We start from the raw sequence: 20,766 nt of genomic DNA, 5'->3' as shown, positions 1-20,766 counted from the left end.
TGTCCTTTTCATAGTGAGTCATGATCTATGATACATTTCATAGCAATGTCTATGAGTTTCCAATTCTGGAATTAGACATGCCAGCCAAATAAGGGAGGGAGAAGAGAATAGACTTTTAAGCTACCTCATTGCCATTCAGAGTTCTAGAAGTGGAGCTTCAAGAAAAGGAGTATTCTAGCACCCACTTTTAGTCATATCTTTAAACACATTGAGAAAGAGAATTAGCTAATTACTTTCCAAATGTTTTCAGCAGAGCAATTCGACAAGGGTTTTTTTTCCCCCAATAACTAGCTCTAGTGTTCCAGAAAAATCAGAGTCTCCCTAATCTCTTTCCAAATCTTTTTTCTTTTTCTATGACTTGAGACTAACTTTTTCTTTGCTTTCATACTGGCTGACCTAAGCTCTTCTTAAAATGATACTGTAATTTTTTTTAAGTTATAAAAGCCTACCTTCACTAGTTTTTTTTTTCTAATCCTTGATTAGAAAAACCTGGATTAGAAACTTAACTCTCGAAAAGCTCTCTTATATCCAATTGTTTTACACTTCAAGTCACTTTGGGCTGATGTTCTAAGGATGTTTCCCAGCTATTCTAGTAATAAATTAAAAACACCAATGCTTTGTTACTATTGGTCCTTCATATCCATGGGTTTCACATCTGGGGATTCAACTAACTCTGGATCAAAAACATTTGGAAAAAAGAAAGGATTGTTGTGTCTGTACTGCACACCTACAGATTATTTTCTGGTAATTCCCTAAACAATAAAATATAACAATTATTCACATAGTATTTACATTGTATTAGATATCATAGGTAATCTAGAGATGATTTAAAGCATACAGGAGGATGTGCATAGGTTACATGAAAATACTGCACATTTTATATAAAGGACTTGAGCATCTGCAGATTTTGGTATTGGCAGGGGATCCTGGAACCAATTCTCCATGGATGCCAAGTGATGACAGTGTATACACTTGGGTATTCCCAGGACTTGGTGCCACTCAGAGGATATTACAGGTGCTTAAAATGGTGACTGAATAAATATGACCTTATATTTCTATAACTTTTAAAGCTTTATGGAAAACTTCAATTTCCTTAAAAAATCCTGTCTGCAGTTGTCTTATTTTCACCTTTTCCACCACCCAAAATAATCTTACCTTTGGTTATAAAGTCAGTAAGTGTTAGACTGGAGACCAGAACTTAGTCTCCAGTTCCCAGCCACACAAGTTTATTGCCTTAACCTGAACATTTGCAAAAGTGGTGGCGCTAGTGCTTTGAAAAATGTAGATCTCTCAAACTCAACCTGGTACTCATACAATGAAGAGAATAACAAGAGTGAAGACCAGTTCTAATATGCCTTTTTTTGGGGAATATATCTGAACATCATGTTATTTTTAAATTATAAAATGTAACTTGTTCATACTAAGCTTTTATTCTTCTCTGACCTTGAGCTCCAATTCTCACTGCCTTTTCTACAAGCTCATCATTTTTTCACATGGTATCTCTACATTGTGTTCTGGTATGAAATATTAATGGCCCACAATAGGGTACTTTTAATCTCTTCATCACCAAGATGTAGGACATCTTGGTGCCTTGATTAAATAGTGTGTGGTCCTCATAGGTGGGAATTGAACAATGAGATCACTTGGACACAGGAAGGGGAACATCACACACCGGGTCCTATTGTGGGAAGGGGGGAAGGGGGAGGGAGGAGGGATAGCATTAGGAGATATACCTAATGTAAATGATGAGTTAATGGGCGCAGCACACCAACATGGCACATGTATACATATGTAACAAACCTGCATGTTGTGCACATGTACCCTAGAACTTAAAGTATATAAAAAACCAAAACCTCATAACTCAAAAAAAGGAAAAAAAGTTTAAATGGGTAAAATATTTGTGTAGACACTTCACTGAAAAAAAATCCATACGGGTAAAATTAAAAAGATTGACAATACCAAGTATTGACAAGGATGTAGAGCAGCTGGAACTCTTCTATATTACTGAAGAAATATAAAATAATACATCCACTTTGGGAAACATTTTCATACTTTCTTTTATTTCCCAGCTTTGTTGAGGTATAACTCACAAATAAAATATTGTAAGTTAAAAAATAAATAGTGTGTGGTCAGTGTGAGGACCTTGATTCTCCTCCTGGTGAAATTCTTTCTGTCACAAGATTTCTTCAATGTAAGAATCAACAATGAACCGTCATTATTATTCCTTTCATTACTTCACTGGAGTTCGAAGTCAGCCAAAGGAAGATGTTAAATAATCAGGGAGACAGAGTCTCTTGCATTGAACTCCTTAAAGGCAGGGGCTATGTCAGAAATTTATACCAAGCGCTGTGGCTCACGCCTGTAATCCCAGCACTTTGGGTGGCCAAGGCGGGTAGATTGCTTGAGGTCAGGAGTTCAAGACCAGCCCGACCAACATGGTGAAACCCTGTCTCTACTAAAAAAAAAAAAAAAAAAAAAAAAGTTAGTACAGCATGGTGATGCACACCTGTAGTCCCAGCTACTTAGGAGGCTAAGGCAGGAGAATCACTTGAACCCGGGAGGCAGAGTTGCAGTGAGCTGAGATTACGCCACTGCACTCCAGCCTGTGTGACAGAGCGAGACTCTGTCTCAAAAAAAAAAAAAAAAAAAAAAAGAAAAAAGAAAAAAAAAAGAAAAGAAACTTATATAGCCCCATCCCCTAATCCAGGGGCTGGCACAGAGCAGGTACTTAATACATATTAATTACATTGAATTGACATCTATAAGAAAATTCAAGAAATCTGAGCCTTAGTTGCGACTTTGTCCGTAATGATGTGGCCTTAGCTAAGACTCTGAGCTTCTGTTTTGTCATCGGTTAAATGGGATCTCTGTCTACCTTTAGTGGGAATGTGAGAGTCCTAGGAAATTTGACCTTAAGGAATATTTGTTTTAGACTTCACAGACTAGATGGAGTTCTAGTTTTTAAGTGAATAATTTACAGACTAATGGGTTTTACATGAATAATCAAAGCAAAGGGGCTCTTGGTAACCTACTTGTGGATTAATATTTTTAATTAGTAAGTCATTTTTGACAAATTCACACAACCCTTGATATCTAGTTTTTTTTTTTCTTTAATTCACTTTCCATTATGGTCAACTTTACTATTGAAAGGAAATCATCAACTTGAAGATATGTTGAGAAATGGTGTTACAGTCTGGATTCATAAATCTTAACTGGAAGAACCTGGAGCTAAGCAGCTCAGAGCATTATGAAATCAGTTAAGTCAGGCTTCTGGAATATGTGAGCAGTCTACCACTTTCTCATTAATCTGAGGCAGAATGCCCAGAAAGAGTATTTCGCAAAGGTTAGTGCAAAAGAGAAGTCCGTTGAGTCATTGTTGGGTGCTGAATACCGGAGCAAATGTATTGCATTAATCAATGGAAGAAGTCTGTATTCTAAGATTGCCTTGCTAAGAAAGTCATTGTAAACTTGTAAATGAACAATGCTACTTCCTCAATGGCTCTCAAACCTGAATGGGCATCAGAGTCATCTGGAGGACTTAAATCACAGATGGCTGGGTACTACTCTTAAAATTTCTGATTTTGTAAATTCTAATTTGGGGGTGGGGTGGATCCCAGGAATTTGCAATTGTCACAAGTTTCTAGGTGGTGCTAATGCCACAGGATGGGGACTACACATTGAGAACACTGTGCTACTTGATTTTTCTTAAGATTGCTGAGGCTGGTGAAAATAAACATTCCTTGGGACTGCTACTCTTTTCTGAGACTAATTTAATGAAATAGGACTTAGATAAGCCATCAATAGCACAAGCCACAGGCAGACATCTATGGGTCATAGTGTCTGTCTAGAACTACAATGAATCCTAGATATAGAGAAACAGATTTTTTTTTTTTTTTTAAGGTTAAGCTTTCAGCTCAGCTCCTTCATGACTTTGTAGGACACATTATTGTGGTCTGTTCCAAGCTCCTTCTGGAGTCATCTGAAAATATATTGCCAGATTCTTTAAAAGAAAGGGAGAGGAGATATGTTTCCATTTTTTTTCAGGTGGTCATTCCAGGTTGTCATCTCTTTTCCAACAAACAGGCCATGTATTCATGTATTCTACCCTCTTGCTTTGTGATTTAATCAGACACTAGACAGTAATTCTCTATCAAGTTCTTTTAAGTCAAGTTCTTATTTCATATAGGTACAATGTTATCAATTCTGGTTCTTTTCCTGGAAGGCTATTTTATTCAATTCAGTTCAACACCCGCTGCGTGACTTCCTATGCTAAGCACTATTCTAGGGACTTAAAAAAAGACATGACCAAGACAGACACCAATCCCTACCCTTGCAGAATCTACATTCTAGCACAAAAGACAGACAATAAATAGTACATAAGCCAATATATTATATTCTTCATAGTAAATGCTATGGAAAAGATGAAAATAAAGGAGAGTAATTAGGTTAAAGACTGGGGTAGTGCACTGGCAGAGAAGGACCGTATGCACAGTTGCAATTTTAAATAGGAGTGTCAATTGAGCAAAGATCTGAGGCAGTTGAGACTATAAGTATATATCCAGGGGAGAGTATCACAGGCAGAGAGAACAGCCTGTGCAAAGGCCCAATGGAAGGAGACTGCCTGATGCATTTAATGAACAGCAAAGAAGCCAACATGGATGATTCAAAGAGATGGAAGGAAATGTATTATAGGTCAGAGAGATAACAGAGAGGCAAGGGTGGGGCCCCGTAAGGCTTTGTAGGTTACTGATAGAAGACTTTGGCTTTAATCTGAGTGAAATGGGTGTTACTTCAATGTGCTGAGGAAGAGTTGACTTTTTAACTAGGGTCTTTCAGGATATTAAGTAGAGACTAGATGAGCAGGGCAAGGATAGAAGCAAACAGACTAATTAGGAGGCTGTGCCAGCAACCCAAGAAAAAGATGATGTGGCTCAGGCCGTGGGTTGGTCAGTAGAGGTTATGAGAAGTAGTCTTCATATGAATATATTTTGAAATCAAAATTCAACAGGATTTTGTGATAGATTGGATATGGAGTGTGAGTTGAAAAGAAAGCAAAGTTTTGGCTTGAGCAACTAGAAATATAAAATTGCTATGGATTGAGATACTATTGATTGAGATGGCTATAGGAAGAGCCAATTTGTGAAGAATATTGGGTTTTAGGTTTTGGACATACTGATATTGAAATGACTATTAGGCACCTAATTATAGATGTCAAGTTGGTTGTTGATCATGCATATTTGGAGCTAATCAGAATGTCAACGTTACACCGGCTAAAGATGAAGACCTGAGAGTCACAAACATGCTGGGATTGCAAACTGTGAGGCTGAGTGATATTATCAAGTGAGTGTGTATAAATAAAGTAGAGAAGACTAGGACTCAGCTCCAGGGGTCCTCAGAATTATAAGGGGAGACTGAGGTGTGACTATCAAGGTAGAAGAAAAACTAGGAGGTTGTGGTGTCCTAAAAACCAAGAGAATGAAGTGCATCAAGTAGAGGGGAGTCAAAAGTCATGCCAAATGCTGCCGATAGATCCAGTATGATAAATACTGAAAGTCACTCATTGAATTTTCCAACAGAGCATCACTGGTGACCTGAACAAGAACATAATTTGGTAGCGTTGTGATAGTTAAAGCCTGTTTTGAGTAGCTTAATGGGGAATGATAGGAGAGGAATTGGAAACACTGAGGAAATCCAACTCTTGAGGTTCCTGCAAAGGGAAGCAAAGAAATTGGATGAAAACACCTGGGGAAAGTGAGGTCAGCCTAAGGGGTTTGTTATTGCTGCTGTTTTTGATTAAGAGAGATTACAATATGGTTATGTGCTGATGGAAATGGTCCAGTAGAGAGAGAGTTTCATGTTTTAGGAAAGATAGCAAGTATTCCTTAAGCAATTTTGTTGAGTTGGCAAATAGTGGTAGTATCTAATGTCCAGGTGGAAGATTTGGCTTCAAAGATAATATAAATTATTTTCATCCATAGTAACAGGCATGTTTAGGGTAGTAATGCTGCTTGGGGAGGGAGTAGATATAGCAGTGAGGGCCTCTGTAAAATTCCATTTTATCACTTAGTTTCTCCATGAAGTAGGAAACATTATGTCATAAAATCTCAAAAATTGTTCAAAAGAAAATGAAGCCCAGGTATATGCCTCTATAAATATTTATCCAAAAAATAAAACACGGTCACACATAATACAAAAAGTATGCCATAAATGTTCTATTTTAGGAGTTTTTCTGCATGAAACACTTGAGATTTTAGAATAGGGATCTAATGTCTTTTCAACTAGGGACACTTCTTTTCCTGGTGAATGTCTCTGTATTAAGCACAGGCATTCTTCATTGCTTCATTAACCTTCAGAGTTATTCAAAAATAGGGATATTTTATATAATTTTTTCTATTTGCCAATTAAATGTGCATAAATGTAACTTTTTAAGATGTTATATGTGGGTGGAGTAGTTTCTATGCAAAAATCTTTAGCCATCTCTTGCTCTTCATTTCAACAAGATGACTGGCCCCCATCATCTGGTCAGTGTTGTCAATTTGGTACTCTAGATATTGGCTGCAATTCTTAAACAAATATAAACAGGAGCTTCCACTATTCTTGTTTATAATAAGTACACAAACTTAAATCAGAGATAGGAAGCACCTATATGATTTTTTAAAAAGACATAGTGAACCCTTTAATCTAAATTCTGTTTCTTCTCTGGTATTAAAAAAAGTCACTTTTTGGAGGTTAGAAACTATATTTTAGTGCTTTGCTTGAACAAAATTGACAAAACACAACTCAGTAAGGTATTGCATAAATGTTTTGCAATTGTAATGATCTTAGTTTGGGCTGCTATAACAAAGTAGTATAAACTGGGTGATTTATCAACAACAGGAACTTATTTCTGACATTTCTGGAGTCTATAGGTTCAGCATGTAGGTCCAGAGTACCCGCATGGTTGTGCAGGCTCCTCTCCTGAGTTATACACTGCCAAGTTTTTGTTGTATCCTCACATGGTGGAAAGAGAGTTCTCTGGGGTCTCTTTTATGAGGACACTAATGCCATTCATGAGGGCTCCACCCTCGTGACCTAATTTTTTCCCAAAAGCCCCACCTCCTAATACCATCACATTGGGGGTTAGGATTTCAACATATAAATATTGGAGGGGCACGTATATTCAGTCCATTGTAATAATAAAACATATAAGATAGATATTTTAAAAATACTTTTTAAGATTCTTTCATATTAGTGATCAAGTGAATTTGAAGCAAAAGGGGAATAACAATAGTATTGAGCTCATAGGGTTGTAGGGGAAAAGAAGTGATATTGTCCATGTAAAGTAACTTAGTGCAATGCATGGCCCATGGTAAGTGACTAATACATTACTGTAGTAGGTATAAGATGGTGATGGGGTTCCTTAAGAAAGATTCCAAAAAATTGACAAAATTAGGGGACTGTTCTTAGTTAGCTGCTGTGTGTGTGTGGTTTGTATGTGTGTGTTGTGGGCGGGGGGGTGACAGATTACTATAGCCAGCATCAGTTTATCAAGCACGAATTTAAAGAATGAATTGAAAGAAACAATTCATCCAGCTTTTATGTGCCAGGTACTGTAGTAAGTATGTTAGACACATATCGTATTTAGTCCTTATGATAGCCCTGTACAGTAAGTTGTATTAACCCAATTGCATGAATGAGGAAATTGAGTTGGGGGGAAATGATTAAATGATACAATGGGAGAGCTCTCTGCAATTTGTTAAGTAAATTAAAAGACTGAGCTTATCTACTAAGCTGTCCATAAAAGAGCAAAATCCTCACCAAGGTCACTATGGGATTTGATTCCTAAGTCCTCAGTCTTCTTTTCACTATACTAAGTTACTGACTTGATCATCTAAATCCACCCTAAATTCAAATGCATGTTGCTGGTGTGATCAGAATCAAGGAGTTTGCTTACTCTGCAATTAGTCATGGAATTTGCCTCTGACCATGTATGTAGAGATGGTTCACTCTTTTGTACTGGTAAAGAGTGAAGACAAAAGGAAAATCTCACCTTTTGTCCCATGGAAGAAAAAGGTCTTCCCATTCCAGAAGACCATAGTATAGTTTCCTTAAAAACAAGCTGTTTCAAACTGAAACGACTCTTGCTGTGGTTGATGAAAAGCACAATATTCCTTCTCACTTCCTGTAGGAATGCAGAAATAGGAAAAGAGAAAGAAAAGAAAAGAAAGAGTAAAAGAAAAGAAAGAAAGAAGGAAGGAAGGAAGAAAGAGAAAGAAAGGAAAGAAAGAAAAAGAAAGAAAGAAAGAAAGAAAAAGAAAGGAAGGGAGGAAGGGAGGGAGGAAGGGAAGGCGGAAGGAAGGAAGGAAGGAAGGAAGGAGGGATCTAATTTATTTTTTTCTATTCAGAACAGAAAAAAATCAATTAGAACAATAACTTTTTTTTTTCTCCCAAGGGGAAAACCAAGTTGTAGCAGCTCTTTGGAGGCTTGGAAGGACCCCATTCATTTATGGCAATCAGTTGTTGAACACTGAGCAACTTCATTTATAAATGGAGGAGAACAGTTTGGCTGGCAGAACAACTTACAACTATTATATTTTGTACCTTAGTTTATTCTAGAACAAATATATATCAATATAAGCATTTAGAACACTTATTATGGAAATGTCAAACCTCCAGTTTTTAACCCTTTGAGTGTTTTTTTTTTTAAGTCGTGAACATGTAAACTCTTCACTGAGTCTATAGCTGACCCCATGAAAATAGGAAAAAATGATGCCAGAGCCTCAAAATATTTCTTTCTTTCTGTAACTTGGATAGAGAGGTGGAGAATTCTCATTCTGGAAGGGAGAGGATAACTGCCTGGGTTTCCATTCTGAGTTTAGTATAAGAATAACTGTGCAAATATATGAAGGTTTTATATTTTTCAATAGTGAGAAAACAATTTGCTCACCCACAACCACCAAGGCCAGTTTAGAACAGGAGCAATTTAAGGTAGTTTTAGCATGGGGCTTAATGGCTAGAAAGAGTAACTAAAGATATAAGTTAGTTACTAGGAGGAATTGTGATCTCCTTTTTCCCAGAGAATGTGAGAAATCTGCTCAGCATCCATTTTGGATGACGTAGGTGCTCTTCCGTCTAGAAACAGGCACCTGCACTCATGACTCTCGTGGGCCCAGAAGATGTGGCAGAAGTTCTTTCCCCCTCTCCATCTCAGGAGTTATTTATACAGTGTATGTATTTTATAATTTATGCTACAAGTGAATCACAATTTCTCATCGTTCAGTGGCCAGCTCACTTGTTTCATTTGGCTAATTGTAGAGGAACTGAACTCCCCGGAGAGAGGGAGAGAAACAGGCAAGAGGGCAGAGACCCAGTGGTGCTCCCACCAAGGAGCCTGTGACTCAGCCCTGAGTTCCCCCACCCCCAACCAACTTCATCAAACCACAGCCCCCCTAATGCATCGTTTAACATTTTCTTTAGTGGTGCAACCTTGTTCTGAGATTACAGGGAATGCCGAGTTTTATTAGCGTTCTTTCAACAAACTCATTTAATTGTTGCTGCCCCTTAGCTAGTGCTGAGTCACTCTCAAACTTCATAGCATTCCACGACAGCTCATCCTTCTTGACGTTTCTTTTTTTTTCTTTTCCTTTTTCCTTTTTAAAGTTCTCTTAATATTTTTTATTCCCAGCAGACTTGTCTTGGGACAAAATTGAGAAGAACTCATAAACTTGGCTTACTCGCTTCTGCTCCTCAGGTGAGTTTAATTCCTATTTCTATTATGCAATGTTATTGAAAAATACTTTCCCAGGTTTCTGTTGAAGAACTGCCTTTTTTGATCTTTTCGATGCTGGCACTCTTTTAGAATTAACCGTGGAAAAACTTGATGACACTTCCATCCTTCTTGTAAAATTCATCTTTGGAGTAATTTTACAGTGTGTGTTTTCCCCTTGGACATTTTAAAGAGCTGGATTTCTGTCTCTTTGCAGAGCATCATAGCAGCTGTGTCTCATTTGCTTTGCAAGGGCATTTGAAGAAATTGCTATTTTGTAAGCTGCTTAACATATGAAATAATTGTTTTAAAGCACTTTACAGTTTGCTTAGTGCTTTTTAAAATGACAGTTGTTTCACCCTGTCATTTCTTATAGAAGCACAGGATGTATTATTTACATTTTTCAGAGAAGGAAATAGATGTACCGAAGACATAACAGCGGCTTGGCAGGGCAATTAATCTCCTAAATTAATCAACAGATTAAAATCTCTCCCTTCAGATCCTTTAATACCTATGACCAGAAAGCCTCATACCTTTTGACCTAAACAGGTAGACAGACATACCCGCTTTGCTTCACAGCAATTTGCAGTCTAGCTAGTTTTAGATATACCCTAATAAGCTGCCTCAGTGATTGGAAGTCAGAACACTGTTTGGACAGATTAAACATTGTTTGGCTGTCTTTATTAAAAGTGATGTACTGGGTGGCTAAAAGCACTTGTTTCGGAGTCAGATTGCTTGGGGTTAAATCCAAATTCCAACCTGTATCAGCTGTTTGGACTTTGGTGAATTAACCTCTCTCAGCCTCATTTTTCTTATGTGTAAAATGGGAACAATAATTGCAAATTCATGGAATTATTGTTGTGAGGCTTAATTGAATTAATCCCTATAAAGCTCTAAGCACACCACCCAGCACACAGTAAGCCTTCAGTAAATGTTAGCTGTTAGCATATAGTGATTCAAAAGGTGGTTACCTGGCCATTTTTCCTGAGGTTCGTTTAGATTGATTTGTTTCATGAAATTATACATCTGGCCCAGTCAAGACCAGATATCTTAGTGGTCTTGATAGATAGTTGGTGGGTAGACAGAACTTGTACTAGTGCTTTCTCTGCTTTAGAGTGCTGTGATAATTACAACGTCTCATTCCTCTCTCTAAAACACAAAGTGGCAATGTTGTTCCTCCTGAGTAATTTGCAGCATAGACAAAGGACCCCATTCAGTACAGCCCATGGTATTCAACCTAGCACTTTTGGAAGGGTAGCACACAAAAAGGCAAAAGACAACATGGGTTTTCTTAAAGTTCAAGGAGAAAGTAAAGTGCAGAAGTAGGACCGACCTGTGTAGTTGTGAACTGACTGTCGTTAGAACGCATAGGACTCAGTTCCACATCTGCTTCTCACTTCCTGGGTAAACTGGGCAAAGCATTTTGCTTCTCTGTACCTTTGTTTTTCCTATTATAAATGGGAATGATAATACCTGCAGGATGACCAACTTGTCCCTTGGCCATTCCCATGGCAAGTGCTATGTCCCAAAAGCCTCTCAGTCCTGGGGAAAACTAGGATGGTTGGTCACCCTAAATACCTACCTCTCTTCTCTTACTGTGGTCACCATACGAGCAACAGAATAAAAGTGCTTTGACATTTCATGAAATGAAGAATATAATAATCAACTCAATTCTGAACACCCAAGTTCCAGAAATAGTGCTTTGGGGTATTGGAAGAAAAACATAGCAATACAGTACATTGTAGTACCTTTGTTCTTAAGTAAGAATAATGCACCTTAATTCTTGGTGCATCATTCTTGGTGCTGAGAAATATGTAACTGGAACGATGTTTTATATCATCCTTATGTGTTTACATACATGTAATTGAAAGTACACAAGAGTATTTATATAGAACATTTAAGACAAGTACTTTCAGGTTGTCATGAAGATAATTTGCATTGGAAAAAGCTCGTATGGATCATCCTTACTTCTTGAAAAGTTCTGTTTTGTACCCAAGGCATATTTTGGATGTGATTGCCATTTACAACAAATTGATTGATTGGTTTTAGAAAACCTCAAAGGAAAACAAAAAAGTCTGAGGAAGGCGTCATAATTGATCATCTACTTGGTATCAAAAAATAAGTACCCATCAAAGAATAATAGTACGTTGCCAGTAATTAGTGTGAAGCAGCAATGGAGTTCCAGAGATATGCAAAAATATCAACCAATGTGCATACTCAAGAATTAGAGTAGTTTTCACAAAATGATTCATTTGGTTTGCTTTCATGTCATACAGAGATTACACTTGAGTGGAACTTCAAAATGTATAAGCATGTATTTGCTTGAAAAGTCAAAAGTTTGTTGATTGACTTTTATTTGTGTTTCACCCAGAGGCATCTGACTAGAATCAAGCCAATGCAAACCCTATAAATGCCAAAGTGAGGTTTCTCATAGATATACACAGCAAAGATACAAAACACATATGCAGTATGTATTAGTAAGAGCATCAAAATTAGCAAATTTCATTAAACTCTGTTGCTTATGTAAATACAGAGAAGTAAGATGTATTTAAACAATTAGCCTCATTTTTGCTCATTTTGTGCTTGGCTTTTGAAGTGGGACATGCAAACCTCCGTTAAGGGAGATTAAGGGAACTGAAGACCCTGAACATGTCACACACTCTTTCTTCATCTACCCTAGAGGACCAACTGCAGGCCTGGATACATGGTACTCAGTAAAGCCTTGTTAACTTACATTGAATGTTCTTTGTATTAATAATCATTCGCAATAACATAATGAAACCAAAGTGAGAAGGGCATGGCCTAGCATTCCACATTCAACTTTTCCCCAAGGAATGAACTACTTTACCTCTCAGGCAGAAGCAAAGAACTCATTCAAAAGCAGAGCTGAAGGCTGTTGGAGTTATTGTTGTTTATATTTCTCTGGACAGAGGAGTAATTATATTGGCTTCAAAGGCCTTTTCTTCTACCTTCCATCCTGGCATGCCAGTGCTGGAAGAAGCCTCCATTCTGTTCCTACATTTTACAAATGGAAACCCAGAGAAGGAAACTATTTGCCCAAGGTCACAGATGCAGACCTTCTCAGATCTTTGTTAATCCTAATTTAATTTCCCCACATTTCACTGAATAGAGCTGCAGGTGATTTTCTTGGCCTTGGCCCTTTTTTAGTTTAGGAAATACCCTCCTTCCTAGATCCTTCCCACCATCCAGTGTTGTCCCAATCCCACCACTTCTTAGACAACTCTCCTTCCTTCCAGTGCTTTCAAATGGCATTTTCTTTGCTCTCATCTAGAACACCTGTACATTCATTCCAAGGTTTCAAGACAAGGGAATCTTCTCGTTGACCCAAAGTGCTTTCTTTGATATAGTGATGCATCACTCCAGGCTTCTACCAATTTCTCTGAGGCTTCAGGTGTGAGTCAAGGTTTTGCTTTATGGTTAATTTAGCTGGTGATGAGAGCAAGCTGAAACTTGTGAGAAGAGACATAAGTTGCAACAAACCGAGGTCAGAGCTGGAACAGAACCTCCAAGAAGACAGATTGCCTGTGGCTCTGAGAGCATCATTCCCTCGACAATAGTGATGCAGACAGAAAGTAGAAAAATGACAGTCTCCTTTGAGGGGCAGATGAGGGCACAAAGGTTTTTCAAAACTCAGTCCCACAGAGAGGAAATCTGCTTGAATTTATTCAGGCCCCTTCCTTTTAAATCCTGATTACCCTTGGCTCTGCTAGGTGCTGAAATTTATGCATCAGCGACAGGTGATTCTTATGTAAGAATGGACTCTCGGGCGTGATAAATTTGGTCTTGAGAAATCTCAGCTCAGTGGCTACAGATGGCAGTGTCATGATGGCAGAGTTAGAGAGCGGCAACCTGCTGGGCTGTGGGCTGTCTGTGAAATGGCTACTCAGTTCAGAACTGTCTGAGCCAATTCTTTGAGCCCCAAGGTCATGACCAAGGGGCACAGCCCAACTGTAAAGTTGACATTCATTCTAGCAAAATTCTTCCTTCTCCCTTGCACACTGCATCTGGCTCACTCAAGGGTCCCTCAAGAATTGGGTTGTAACCTGTGTTCTTTGTGAATACCTTTATCATTTGGGGTCTCTGTCTATCATGACTAGTCCTGTTAAAGGTCAATTCTATGCTTGTAAAGAATTGCTTACACTAGAGGTTTTGCACCAACTGGGTTGGGTTGGCCAAGGAGGCATTTCTGTGCACTCATCCCAGTCAGGTTCTATCTGTGATCTAGGTCCCTTTTTAGTGACAACTTTTAGTTTGCAGTTTGTTAACTTTAGTTTTGAAGAGTTTTGAAATCCCTCAAAAGTACACATGCACACAACTGTGAACATATATGCCTCTCTCTAAGGAAAGGGTCTACCACTTTTATAAAATTATTATAGGAGTCTGAGACCCAACAAATAATGAGTCACTATTGTAGATGGAGAAAATATTCTGAAGCAACCCTTGTTTCCTTTCAACTAGATTTCCCACTTTGAATTTTGGATTGAACCTGATCAGAGGTAAGCAATACAAGGCAAACTTGGGTCCTGGCTTAGACCCTGCCTCTACATTTCCTGAGTATGTGAGCTTAGACATGCCACTTCTGTATGTCTCACATCCTTAGAAAATTGATAAAATGGGGAAAATATTACCGGCCTCATTATGCCATTGAGAATTAAATGAGAATATGTGTAAATCGTGCAATGCACCTGGCATTTGAGAAGTATTCAAAAACCAGTAGCTAATAGTGGTGGGAGCCCCATGGAACTCATGTCCCCAGACTATGTGGGCTGATGGCCAATGCCGTGTGTCTTCTTTCCTTCTGCATTTTTAACTTTTTCCTGCCTTTGTCTATTCACTGAGTCATTAGCTGCCATTTTATATTCCTCATAAGTATCAACATATTTTAACCACAACTCTTTTAAAATGTTTTTATAGATTTAGGGGGTATAAGTGCAAATTTCTTACATGCATCTATTGCATAGTGGTAAAGTTTGGGCTTTTAGTGAACCCATCGTCCAAACAGTGAACATTTTACCCAATGGGGAATTTTTCAAGCGTCACTCTCCTCCTAATCTCCCACCTTTTGGAGTCTCCAATGTCTATGATTACACTCTGTATGTCTGTGGGTGCCCATTGTTTAGCTCAAACTTGTAAATGAGAATATGCGGAATTTTGACTTTCTAGTTCAAGGTTATTTCCCTTAGGACAATGGCCTTCAGTTCCATCCATGTTGCCGCAAAAGACATGATTTCATTTTTTTTTTTTTTAAGACTGAGCAGTAGTCTATGATTTAATCACCACTTTGAGAGTATGTCATCTCATATTCTGAGATGCTATATCCTCATCTTTAAGCCCACTTCTTATGGGCAAATAATAATTGTCATTAGACTCCCAGAACCCCATTAACAAACGTTACTTTTCTTTGAAATGAACCTGTTTTAATAATTTTTAAAATTTATTAATAATATGTAATGTATATTTTAGCTACAGATATTTTCTCTGCCTTACTTGTCTTTCTCTTCTCCATTATTATTCCTCATTCTTCTCTCCAAAGACCTCTGCAAACATGACTTACCTTGGAAACTATAAGAAAGGATGGCCTCATGTGAGGATACTCATCATCCTGACATTAATGTGCTTCTCTTCTATTTGGCATTTGAGTCCAACAGTATCTGATCTCAGTCCTTCTTTTTAGAATCAATATTTTCATAGCAAGTGTAACATCATCCTAAATAGGGAATCCCATTTTTCTTAAAGCTAGAGATGGCAGTTTGGTGAGATTGGCCAAAAATAATTTGAAGAAAGAATGCACTAAGGGTGAAAATGTTATGTTTATGAAAATATTATGAAAGCTAAATGTGATGCACTTGAAAAATATGGCAGGATATTTCATGGTATATTCATGAAATCTGTATCCAAACTATATCAATAAATAACATGTTCAAGGGAATATAAAAATTTCTTCCATGTATGCATTTCTGTTCATCTAACTCATTGCTTAACCACAGAAGGTAGTAAATAAATGTTTGTTAGATGGATATTTATATTTATATTACAGTGTAAATAACTTATTACTTATATTTTATTTATATTATGCAGATAAGGAAAATACAATAGTCCCCTATGTAATGTGTTGATGAACATAATATTTTGGAAGCTCAGTTAACTGATAAACCACTAAAAGAAAGTGCCTTCTATGTTTGTTTTCTATGACAAATAGAAATTTTACAGACTATGGATGTAAGGCTTTTGAGTGAACCTTTGTGAGTGTGTGAATTACCATTTAGTTTGTTAGCTGTTTTGTCATTACATTCGTTCAGATAGAATAATTCTTTAGAAGGCCACAGCAGTCTTGTGGACATGCACCCTTCCCTCTTTATCTCAATTTTGGATTTCATAAAAGAAATAACAAGCAAAATTCGAGTGGTATTGGCCTGCCTGATTCGGGGGTGTCCAACCAAGTAAGGGCAGAAGCATGTGCTGTAAGAAGTTTCAAGATCCTGTTGTCCCAGTGGGAGGACTCGCCTGAGAAGTCAGGGCGGAAGGATAGCAGCTTGGCTGGGATATAGCTGCCTGCATCAACCAACGTCTTCATTAGGTGTCGCTGAGCCTGGGGCATTGGGGCATTCAGAAGCAAGTGGGCATGTGCAAGGGTCATAGAAACAGGAAGGTCACAAGAGCAAAAGAGAATGAAACAAAGAATTTATCTCCCAAAGGAACAGTGTCATTTTTCTTTCCTTTATTGCTCTGAGAGTCCTGTATTCACCTTTGGTTACTCAATACTGTATTTCAGGTGTGTTCCCCATATCCTTGCTTATACTGCTCATTAACCCTCCTTGTTTTACAAAAACATTTAAGCAAACACAACCTTGGTTCTTACCTGGTATTTCTGTTAGGGAATGAGAAAAAGTAATCCATATTTATTGGACATCTATAGGTGCCAAGCGACTTTATGTACTCTCCAACTCAACATGCTTTAGATGGAAAAAACTGAATATGAGGAAGTTAAGCAACTTATCCAGAGTTTCTGCCTAGGTGGTAGGACTGTGTTTGCGACCCTTGGCTGTCTGCCTCTGTATTTCTACATGGTAACTCCTTAGGACAAAAAGAAAATTCTGAGAACCTGGATAAAAGGACATGCTTGGTGATAAGAAAGATTCTGTTTGAAGATTTGTTTTCTTGTTTCCATGCACTCCTTTTGTATGCAGGTCAATACAGGGGAACACTCATTTTTTCTCCACATATGTAAGCTTGAGTTTTCCCCCATCTTTCCTGCTAATGCAACTACAAAGGTTCCATGTTAGAGATCAGTGTCCATGACTTCCCTTCTGGTATAGGGCAGGCCAGTATGGTTATGGGAGGTAAAAATGTGGAACAGAGACGGATTTGTCAGAGCCAGATCAAAGGGTTGTGTATGGCCAAATACTGGAACTCCTTGGTTTTCCTTTTATTCATCTTGATGTTTAAAGTAGTTGCACTTGAGCTTGAATTTATTCTAAAACAATGTTGTAACTCACTTCTGGGTTCCTTTTTCAAGTAGTTTATTTAGTGTTTAAATTCCTGTGCCTTGAAAGTTTCCACCTTGAAAGTTTCCCAGATGCCTTTCCTCCTCATCCTCTATCCCTGCTGCTCTTTCCCACTGAGCTTGAATCCCTGGTGCAAAATATTACACTGAATGCCAAGTGCAAGGCAACAGATATCTCTGTGAAAACTAAGTTAAACAAAATCTGACCACTTCTAAGAACTTGCTGAAACATACTGAAACACCTCTTGTGTTAGTGCCAAGGTCAGGGAGCCCAGACTACACTTGAGCACAGGCATTTGAGTCTGTCAAATGAGTCAATCAAATGGGAATGTTGGGTTTTTTGGTCTGATGCATGTCAATATTGCTATGTGTAAAATATATCTGTTTGCTATATTGCAATTTGCCATCACACTAAACCATAAGTTGAAGGAGTGACTGATGTACTGAGTACATTTGTCTTTATAAGAAGTTCCTTGTTGCAGAGGCAGATGAATTTTGTTGAAGATTTTTTAGTCTCCTCTTTCTTCCTTTCCTCATCTCTCCCTGCTCACCTGCCTCCTTTGTGCTTCCTTAACACTTCTACAAGAGAAGTAATTTCTCTTTTTTTTTTTTTTTTTGAGACGGGGTCTTGTTCTGTTGTCAGGCTGGAGTGCAGTGGCACTATCTCATCTCACTGCAACCTCTACCTTTCTGGTTCAAGCGATTCCCTTGCCTCAGCCTCCCAAGTAGCTGGGACTATAGGCGCAGGTCCCCACGTGCAGCTAATTTTTTAAATATTTTAGTAGAGATGGGGTTTCACCGTGTTGGCCAGGATGGTCTTGATCTCCTGACCTCGTGATCCACCTGCCTCAGCCTCCCAAAGTGCTGGGATTACAGGCATGAGCCACCGTGCCTAGCTGAGATGTGCTTTCTCATTACTCATGGACGATGCTAGCACACATCCAATTATTTGTGTATCATCCACCTTCCTCGCTAAAGTGGAAATTCCGTGCAGACCTGTTTTCTCAGTCATATATAATTCATCTGCAAGTCACTGGTGCCAAGCACAATGGTTGGCACAAACTAGGCATTCAATAGATACTTGTTGAATGAATGCAGGATACAATGAATGGAAGAAGCACACTAGTTTATTTTGCTTCATGTTTGGCTTTGCTGAAACATTCCGATTTTTTTAGTATTATTCACTCATACTGCTTCTCTCTCTTCCTCAGTCAATATTTAGTGAGTGTCAGGCACTGGACTAAGTGCCAGGATGAGTGAGATGTGGTCCCTTCTCCCATGGAAGGTCCAGAGTGGGCTGCAAGTATCATGTTAGTTCTGAGTCAGTCAGCCATACTTGGTGAATCACCAACCACTGTGGGTGGAGCCTTGAAGTGGCTCTTTGTGGGAAGATGCAGAGGAGGAAGATATTTTCCTCATTCGCGAGGCTCTCACAGCTCATAGGATAGTGAATAAATAAGTACATGAAATACATAATATATGTATTTTGCTAAGCACATAAAATATGCCTAGCAAAAAGAAACAGCGGAGTATAGTACAAATGACTGGGGATACCTTTAGAGGTAAAACAGTGAGATTTTCTACCTTATGTGAAATCTCCCTGACTTGTTCAGCTAATATGTAATTTATTTAACAACTATTTTTTCTGTACTTCTGTGTGCCTGACAGCATGCCAGAGATGGGCACATGACAGTGAACAAGAAATGTGTGAGACCTGCGTCTAAGGAAGGTGCAGGCCAAGATGTCTGACTCAGAGGTGAAAATGAGAATAGTATGAGTGAAAGACATGAGAGTGAGAGAGTAACAAGGGAGGAGAGAGACAGTAAGAATGTCAGAAACCACGTCTAAGGGCTCTTAGTGCTCCATTTTTAGGCCCAAAGAATTCTGAAGATGGCGGCTGTCACTTAAAGAATTTTAACTCTCTCCCTTAGAAAGTTTTTCAAGAAAAAGCTGGGTATTGTTGAGGTGACAGAACCTGAGTATCTTACCTTCTTTGTGCTGCTATGACAGAATACCACAGACTGGGTAGTTTTTAAGAAATTGAAATTTATTTTTCATATTTCTGGAGACTGGGAGGCCCAAGATCAAGGTGCTGGTGGGTTCTGTTGCCTGGTGAAGGTTCCATCCTCCAGAGGGGTACAGCCTCCTCTGTGTCCCCACATGGCAGAATGATGTGTGAAGCCTCTTTTGTAAGGGCCTTAATCCCATTCATGAGAGAGGACCCTTCATGGTCTAACCACCTCTTAAAGGCCCCACCTCTTAATACTACCGTATTGGCAACACCTGAACTTTGGAGGGGCCACATTCAAACCGTAGCAGTGAGTTTAGTAGAATTACGACAAATGGTTAAATAGCATCAGCAATCCAGGTTATTGGTAGGCTAGCTTATTTCCAGATGTCTTGTTTAACTGTGACCTAAGATTTCCAGTTAATTTTAGAGTTTAGCCCCACCATCTCTACTATTCATACTCTATTGACCTTTTTTTTTTAAAAAAAGTCTGTTCCCATTTTTAAAATAGCTAGACGCGTCCAATCTTGTGTTCGTTTAGTACGTATTTGGTACTTGCTATGTGTTAGACGGGGTTCTATACCCTAGTAATTCATTAGCCCAAAATCACTACCCTGTGTTAGCATCAGTAATCTTGGCCTTCCCTTCTAAGATACATTTCAATGTGTCTCTGAGTCTTTAGACTCCAGCTTTTGATAAGAGGACTTATAATAAGATTTGTGATTTGCTTTTAATTTCTAAAGGAATATGGAGCACAGCTGAATAACATAAACTCTAAAATTAAAACAATTTGAGATTTTCAAAAGCGTGGCCCTTTTAAATCGTCCTAAATCAACACTTTATTTTGTCAGGCTCACTGGCAAAGGCAAAACAGGGCTCAAGGGGCAATTACCTTCTATACCATGGCTAAATGAAGTGTGTTTTCTTTTCAATATTGACTGAAATCTCGATACATTTTGGGCACATGGCTAGGCACTTTAACATGCATTATTTCTTTGCATTGTTCCAATAGCCTTGTGAAATATATCTCATCATTATTCCAATTTTATAGATAAGAAAATTGGGGCTCTAAGTGGCTAAGGTAGGCATCCAACACCATACACCTAATAAATAGGATAGAGAGGACTGCAATCCAGATTTATTGACTCCAAAGTCCTTTCTTAGGTAGAAATCTCTTTCAGAACATTCTTATTAAGACTTAGAGCATTTTCTTGATGACTCTAAGAAATGCTTCTGTATCTGAAGACAAAGGAAAAATTAATTTGGTTTTGGATTTTGCCTTCTAAAACCGTTGGGGTTTATTGGGTGTTACTATCACTTGCCATTTTTTGTCCTCTACACTTAAAATATGCTATACAGCTCCCTTCAACTCAGCCATCTGTGCTCTTGGCTTTTAATTTTCATAAAAATGGCTGGACACTTTCTTCTTATTTCATAAATACCCAAGGCCAAAGAGAGATATTTTACTGGCATTTTTCAGTCATCTTT

General features: G+C 38.3%; 1 long non-coding RNA gene across 6 annotated transcripts in view; it reads left to right on the top strand.

The window, feature by feature from the left end:
• LOC106993508 (uncharacterized) overlaps nucleotides 1–20,766 on the top strand; it is a 336,731-nt gene that overhangs the window by 176,641 nt on the left and 139,324 nt on the right. For 3 of the 6 annotated variants that reach the window (XR_013404352.1, XR_013404354.1, XR_013404350.1), the window contains one exon: nucleotides 9,668–9,730. This is a non-coding gene — a long non-coding RNA (uncharacterized LOC106993508). Of the gene's footprint in view, nucleotides 1–9,664; nucleotides 9,731–20,766 lie in introns of all 6 variants that reach the window. The other 3 variants (XR_013404351.1, XR_013404355.1, XR_013404353.1) reach the window with 1 other exon arrangement.

The sequence above is a fragment of the Macaca mulatta genome, chromosome 14 (assembly GCF_049350105.2).
Source record: "Macaca mulatta isolate MMU2019108-1 chromosome 14, T2T-MMU8v2.0, whole genome shotgun sequence".
Lineage (NCBI taxonomy): Eukaryota > Metazoa > Chordata > Mammalia > Primates > Cercopithecidae > Macaca > Macaca mulatta.
Note: the sequence above shows the minus strand (reverse complement) of the source record. Positions and strands in the feature narration are given on the sequence as shown.